This window comes from Triticum aestivum, chromosome 5D, assembly GCF_018294505.1.
Source record: "Triticum aestivum cultivar Chinese Spring chromosome 5D, IWGSC CS RefSeq v2.1, whole genome shotgun sequence".
Classification (NCBI taxonomy): domain Eukaryota; kingdom Viridiplantae; phylum Streptophyta; class Magnoliopsida; order Poales; family Poaceae; genus Triticum; species Triticum aestivum.
The window spans coordinates 273,251,836-273,259,519 of NC_057808.1; the positions used below are offsets into that span (position 1 = coordinate 273,251,836).

Below are 7,684 nucleotides of genomic sequence, written 5' to 3' on the forward strand. Positions count from 1 at the left end.
TTATTATTTTGCAATCATTACTTTCCAATCTATACAACAAAAATACCAAAAATATTTACTTTACTATCTTTATTATATCTCACTTTTGCGATTGACCGTGAAGGGATTGATAACCCCTTTATCGCGTTGGTTGCAAGGTTCTTGATTGTTTGTGCAGGTACTAGGTGACTTGTGCGTTGTCTCCTACTGGATTGATACCTTGGTTCTCAAAAATTGAGGGAAATACTTACGCTACTTTGCTGCATCACCCTTTCCTCTTCAAGGGAAAACCAACGCATGCTCAAGAGGTAGCAGGACCCATCAAAATGCTAAGGACACATATTGGCTCAAGCTCAAGACTCTACATTTTCATTTTAGTGATCCAAGATCACATTGAGTCCATAGGAAAAGCCCACTTAAAACAATACAGAGGCTAGCCAACTCGCTCCCAGGGAGCTCCCTCGATTTCCTGCTTTGTTGGCCGTTGGATCATGGTCAATTTGATCTTTGAATTCGTTTGGGCCATTAGATGCTCGCTGCTTTCGCTGGTGGTTTTGACCGCGTGGTAAGTTTACATGGCTAATGACCGGGCGGCTCGTGTTCTGTGCCTGTTGGCTGGGTGAGCCGTTTCGAGGTGCGGGTGAAGGAAATATGCCCTAGAGGCAATAATAAAGTTATTATTTATTTCCTTATATCATGATAAATGTTTATTATTCATGCTAGAATTGTATTAACCGGAAACATAATACTTGTGTGAATACATAGACAAACAGAGTGTCACTAGTATGCCTCTACTTGACTAGCTCGTTGATCAAAGATGGTTATGTTTCCTAGCCATAGACATGAGTTGTCATTTGATTAACGAGATCACATCATTAGGAGAATGATATGATTGACTTGACCCATTCCGTTAGCTTAGCACTCGATCGTTTAGTATGTTGCTATTGCTTTCTTCATGACTTATACATGTTCCTATGACTATGAGATTATGCAACTCCCGTTTACCGGAGGAACACTTTGTGTGCTACCAAACGTCACAACGTAACTGGGTGATTATAAAGGTGCTCTACAGGTGTCTCCGAAGGTACTTGTTGGGTTGGCGTATTTCGAGATTAGGATTTGTCACTCCGATTGTCGGAGAGGTATCTCTGGGCCCACTCGGTAATGCACATCACTATAAGCCTTGCAAGCATTGCAACTAATGAGCTAGTTGCGGGATGATGTATTACGGAACGAGTAAAGAGACTTCCCGGTAACGAGATTGAACTAGGTATCGAGATACCGACGATCGAATCTCGGGCAAGTAACATACCGATGACAAAGGGAACAACGTATGTTGTTATGCGGTCTGACCGATAAGGATCTTCGTAGAATATGTGGGAACCAATATGAGCATCCAGGTTCCGCTATTGGTTATTGACCGGAGAGATGTCTCGGTCATGTCTACATAGTTCTCGGGCCCATAGGGTCCGCACGCTTAACGTTACGATGACAGTTATATTATGAGTTTATATGTTTTTTATGTACCAAAGGTTGTTCGGAGTCCCGGATGTGATCACGGACATGACGAGGAGTCTCGAAATGGTCGAGACATAAAGATTGATATATTGGAAGCCTATGTTTGGATATCGGAAGTGTTCCGGGTGAAATCGGGATTTTTCCAGAGTACCGGGAGGTTACCGGAACCCCCCGATAACTTAATGGGCCTTAGTGGGCCTAGGTGGAAGAGAGGAGAGGAAGCCAGGGCAGGGCCGCACGCCCCTCCCCCCGGTCCGAATAGGACAAGGAGAGGGGGGCGGCGCCCCCCTTCCTTCCTCCCCTCCACCTCTTCCCCCTCTCTCTCCTAGTCCAACAAGGAAATGAGGAGTCCTACTCCCGGTGGGAGTAGGACTCCCCCCTTGGCGCGCCCTCCTCCTAGGCCGGCCGCCTTCCCCCTTGCTCCTTTATATACAGGGGCAGGGGGGCACCTCTAGACACAACAATTGATCATTGATCTCTTAGCTGTGTGCGGTGCCCCTCTCCACCATATTACACCTCGATAATATCGTAGCGGTGCTTAGGCGAAGCCCTGCGTCGGTAGAACATCATCATTGTCACCACGCCATCGTGCTGACGAAACTCTCCCTCAACACTCGGCTGGATCGGAGTTCGAGGGACGTCATCGAGCTGAACGTGTGCTGAACTCGGAGGTGCCGTGCGTTCGGTACTTGATCGGTCGGATCGTGAAGACGTACGACTACATCAACCGCGTTGTGTTAACGCTTCCGCTTTCGGTCTACGAGAGTACGTGGATAACACTCTCCCCTCTCGTTGCTATGCATCACCATGATCTTGCGTGTGCGTAGGATTTTTTTTGAAATTACTACGTTCCCCAACAGCGGGTGCGCCCTCTCCCCGCAGGCCGCGTGCGCCTTGCGTCATTTGTGGGGGCGTGGGTAACGCTGCCCTCGAAACCCCCCTCGGCCCAATCCAATCGCCCGCATGCCGCAACCCTTCCTCCCTCCTTGATCTCTCTCCCTCAGCCGCCATGAACCCTAGCCCCTTTTCCTACGATCCCGCGGTCGCTGCCCTTGCTCCATCCGACCTCCCTCGTCAGCCGCCGCCGCTATGGCTCCTCCGTCCTCCAACTCTGTCTCCCCAATTCATCCTCCATCCCTTTCTGCTCGAGGTGCTCATCAGCCCAGGTCGTGAGGAAGCCGCGTGAGGACGAGAGACCTCGCCCGAGAAGCTGTGGGAGGAGGGCCTCAACCAGAGAGGAGCGGCTGCCAGCCATGTAGTCGGCTCAGCTCGATGCCGTCCTTGGCGTCCGGGCCGGGGCAGACCGTAGCACCATCCTTCAGGAGTCTTCACGACCTCCAGGTGCGCATGTGAGTCCCAACCATCTCACTCTCTCTTTCTCCCGCACACTTTCTCTCTCTCTCTCTCGTTTTGTCTTTGAGGTTGCAGATGCGAGCACTAGCTGTTTGTAAAAATGCTAAGTAAGACTGCTTAGAGGAGTACAGTATGTGTGTTTGAGAGAGAGAGGGATGGAAAAGATGTGACTGGAACAAGTGGAGAAGAGTAAACTGCACTGGATCCACATACTTTCTCCAGCTCCCTTCAAAGCTAATGTATTTGGCCCCACCACTTTATATACACCAAGAGATAAACTGTCAATTTGTCGTATGCTTTCTTATGCTGTAGTGGGTTAATAGATTGTAGGATTGAGCGGCTAATTGTCAAATTTAAAAAAGTATAAGAGACAAGATAAATTGCAATCTTGCATTGTCTACTCCTCTATTGATGTGGCTCTTGGTTTCTGAAGCTTTCAGGATTTAATAATGAGTTATCTTGGGCTTCATTGGACAAATGATCTACCTGGAGCAATGATACAGGTGAGTCTTTTATTTGAAACATTGAGACCATTAAATTATTTTGGGATGCCCTTTAATGTCTGTAGCAAATGAAAGCGTGGTGTGTTTGTTTTGTCTTTCCTTTCGAACCCTCAAGTTAATGCCCACTTTTCTGAATGTAAGCTTGATTCAGTTTTATTTCATTCTTTCTATGTTGCATTGGTCTGCAAATAAACCATGGTTTGTTTCATAAAAATCGATTCATAAATGTAGGTAAATTATTGATGCATCTGAGCTGCTCTATCTTATTGTTCATCTACTGGACTGGTTTTAGTTGATAATAAATTGTTCTCTATTTCAAAGAGCAACAACACGAGATTGTGCGCTGTCTTGCTCCTGGTGCATGTCATTGCCCTCATTTCCCCTCTGATTTGGCTTGCTTTACCTTGCATGAAGTTGTATACTTTCAACTTTACAGAATTATATCAAGTTCGCTATCAACTGTACTTGGCTACACCTGCAACATGATGCATTTCTCTTCCAGTTTATTGAATATGTGAAGTTGTATGTTTCAACTTTATACAGAGTTATATCAAGTTTGCTTTCAACTATACTTGGCTACACACATGTAACATGATGTGTTTCTCTTCCAGTTTATTGAGTATAACTTTAAGGATTGAATGTTCTATCTAGTCCTGCCCTATCACTCATTTAATTGTGTGTTAATTTGCTTACAAACCTCCGGCTGTACAGCATACAATGCGCCAGGTTCTACTGCAACAGTACGACATACAAAGTGATGGAGGAGAGGTGTTCAGAGAAAGAGTTATACATGTGCCAGGTTCTGAAGGTATGTGAATGTAACTGGATATTTTCAATTGCAAATCATTCCCTAATATTGTGCTTATTTCTGATCCTTGTCCTCTGACGCTCATTTTGTATGTAGTATGAGGATCCGGTGCGATAGGAAGCAGCTCTGAATATGGTTCCTGTAGATGAACTTAAGGAGAAGGCGCTTATTTCACTGGCCAAGGTTTTTGTTTCTGCCTCTGCTTTTCATCCTGATGTTCTCAATATTTCTACATAACCATGTTTCTTTGAACTTACCGATAAAGGAAAGTTATTGTATTATACTATTATAAATCTTGATTTTTCACCATGACTACTCCTCGATACTTTTGTTGCTGTAATGGTGTGGATTGCTATATAAAGTTCTATGTTTGAAGAGATGTGTTGTCAGAAATGTGTTTTTGTACGTCCTGGCATGTTTGTTGTCCATAATTCAGTGATGAAGTAATTATCTTAGCTACACGGTGAATCTCGATAATCTCCCAAGGAACAAACTTGTGGCCCCTGTATTTTTTATTCAAATTGGTGGAAAATGTACTTTCTAGAAGTTCAAAATAATAATATCCATACCCATTATAACCTGGATGTTTGGTCTCTTTTGTTCACAGAAGTAGGGAATCAATCTTGATAAAAGTAATCATCTTATGTGATGAATTATTTCAGGAAACATGTGAAAAAGGTGGGATCTTTCCGTCGGATTTCCCAGCTGGCTATATGCATCATAGAGCATCTAATCTGCATCAATTTAGACATGGTGAGTTCTACTCCAATTTCTTTGTGATGTCGGCCTTGGTGATTGTTCTGGAGCTCTAATTGGCCGATGGACTTTTAAATGTTTCCCTGAAATATTCGTTTCTTTGCCTGCAAGTGTTTTTTCTGTGAGCTTGCTCTTATACTGAATGTTATCTAGGCTCATGTGTATAAAATAAGGGTCTCGATATGCAAATAAATCTCGACACAGTGGACTTGGTTCTTTTACATTTCTGAACTATCTTGTGCTTTATGTTATGATTTCTTTTCTTATTTCCCACTGTGACTATGTTCGAAGATCAAAACACATCACGCCACTTGGTCCATGTTGTGCGCTCCATATTTTTTATGTACCTTCAGCTTGAAAAACGGTTGCCCATAGCCTACATGTTTTCAGTTTCTACTTTGTATTATCGCCATGTCTCATTGAATAATAGAAGGCAATCAATGAAGGACATTATTGTGAATAATTTGGTGTTAATGCTCATAGGTGTGGAGCGTCGACCACGGCGAGCTTGGCTAATGTCAACACGTGAAGGTGAGTTTCACCCAATTCCTTTTCACCCCTCTCTCTCTCCCTCTCTAATTCCATCTAACTCTGCAGCTCGGCAAGCTTATGCAATGTGCTCTGTTTCCATATTTTTTATTGTTTTAAATAGATATCACTCAGGAGAGCATGTTCTTTAGGTTAGCATTACCGTGAAGGACCTATACCTTCCTGTTTAATTGATTATGTTTGCACAACATGTATTTTCAAAATTAGTTGTTCATGTGCGAAGAATTTTGTTAGTTTTTAGTTTAAAAAAGGTATACATTGGTTCCTAATTTGACCCGAGCAGCCAAAATGGATGTATATATTATTTGTGGTGTTCTAAGGGAAGCAGGCCCTCTGTTACAGCTTGCTAGCCATTTTTGTTTGTGAATACGCAAGGGTGCCTTGCCTTCTCTACTCTGAAATTTCAGGTATTTGATAGCCTTGCTACACACGTTTTGTTTGAGTGATGCGTTCTTAACTGAAATGTCTTTGTGATCGTACTGACATGTTATATTTCGTCCTCAGCTGGGTCAAGTACAGAAGACGAAACACAAGATTCAAGATCACTCTCCTGTATGTGATTATTTACTCATTTCGAGCCATTTTGCAACCCAGCTTGACTTCTTTTATTTTGTGATCTGAGCTATACACACCAAAATTAGCCCACGTAAGTTGGAACCATATCTGAACTTGTTAGATCACTCTCCTGTATGTGATGATTTACTCTATGGAGCCATGTTATGACCTAGTTTGAGTTCTTTTATTTGCGATCTGAGCTGCAAAATAAAAATAAAAATAAAAAATAGTCCACGTAATTTGAACCATATCTGAACATTTTAGTATCTGAATACTGAAATTACCAAACATGATCTTCACTTCCCCATGTGTGACACCACTGAGTACTTTAACTAAGCTAGCTGTTGTAATATTACGTTTTACATGGCTATGCAAGTTAAAGGTTCTAATATCACTACAAAAAAATACACTTCCGTGATGATACGTGTTTGTCACAGTAGGTTATGTTTTTTGTCATGCATGTACATCCATGACAAATTTATGACAGAATCAAGATAGTCATACCTGTGCTGTCGTAGAAGTATTCCATGACATTACCAAAATTATCATCACGGAAGTCTCCACTTCCATGACGATAAATCGCGCGTCACAGAAGTGCTTTCGTCAAGGGTGACCGACACGTGGCATCCACCGTAACGGAACGCCGTTAAGCTATCGGGTCGGGTTTTGGATCCGATAACCCGTTAACAGCCCCGACCAATGGGGATTTTCACGTGGAAAATCATCATTGGCTGGAGGAAACACGTGTCGGCTCACCGTTGGGACAGATGTCATCCGCTCATTGGATCGAAGGCGTCTATGATACGGCGACACGTGGCACGGCCCAACAGAGGCCCATTCCTGTGAAAATGTCGGCCCGTTTGACTTGATCAAAAGGTGGCGGGCCGGCCCACAGAAAGCCTGTTAACGGCCTGTTCGCATATAGCCCATTTACAGCCCGCTAACCCAGGGGCAGTTATGCCCTATCCGAATTAGGCCTAGTAGCGTCATCTGGGCCGTCCAATATGATTCAGCCCGTTTTAACTTCCGGCCCATGTGTGGCCCATGACTTCTTTCAGCCCATATGAGGACCTTTGTAACTCTTGGCCCATTAACGACCCGTGGTGAAACTGGCCCGTAATGAACAGTGTATCACTTTATACCCATTAACGGTCCGTTATTCCATTGGGTTGTTTCCAGCCCAAGTTATCTTTCGACCTTCTCAGGGCCCATTGATTCTTGGGCTCATTTGCAGCATTCGGTTACATACGGCCCGTTACTGTCATTTTCTGCTTGTGGGCCAAATTCAGCCCGTCGTTACAGTCGGCCCGTTTGCGGACCGTTAATACGTTGGGCCGTTTTCATGTCAAAAAAACCCGTTGGGCTGTTTTCATAGAGTTATCAAATACGGCCTATTAACGGCCCATTATGGTCCACGAATAGTACGACCCATGATTGGCGAAATGATGATACGCCCCGTAGAAGGCCCATGGATCCTACGGCCCGTATGAGGCCCATGGATAGTATGACCCGTAGAAGGCCCATGGACCCTACGACCCGTAGAAGGTCCATGGACCCTACGGCCCGTAGAAGGCCCATGGACCCTAAGGCCCATATAGAAGGCCGATGGATCCTACGGCCGGACGAAGGCCCATGGATCATACGGCCTGCAGGAGGCCCATGG

The 7,684-nt window shown here is 44.3% G+C and overlaps 1 long non-coding RNA gene across 3 annotated transcripts; it reads left to right on the top strand.

Annotated features, from left to right (window-relative positions):
* Positions 1-2,441: 2,441 nt before the first annotated feature.
* On the top strand, positions 2,442-6,141 carry LOC123120853 (uncharacterized). Of its 3 annotated transcripts, XR_006459578.1 has the most exons (7): positions 2,442-2,846; positions 3,284-3,353; positions 4,065-4,161; positions 4,258-4,344; positions 4,824-4,914; positions 5,401-5,873; positions 5,971-6,141. It is a non-coding gene; the product is annotated as an uncharacterized lncRNA (long non-coding RNA). The 3 variants fall into 3 exon arrangements; XR_006459577.1 differs by having other exon boundaries at positions 5,401-6,141; XR_006459579.1 differs by having other exon boundaries at positions 2,442-2,838; positions 5,401-6,141.
* Positions 6,142-7,684: the final 1,543 nt, after the last annotated feature.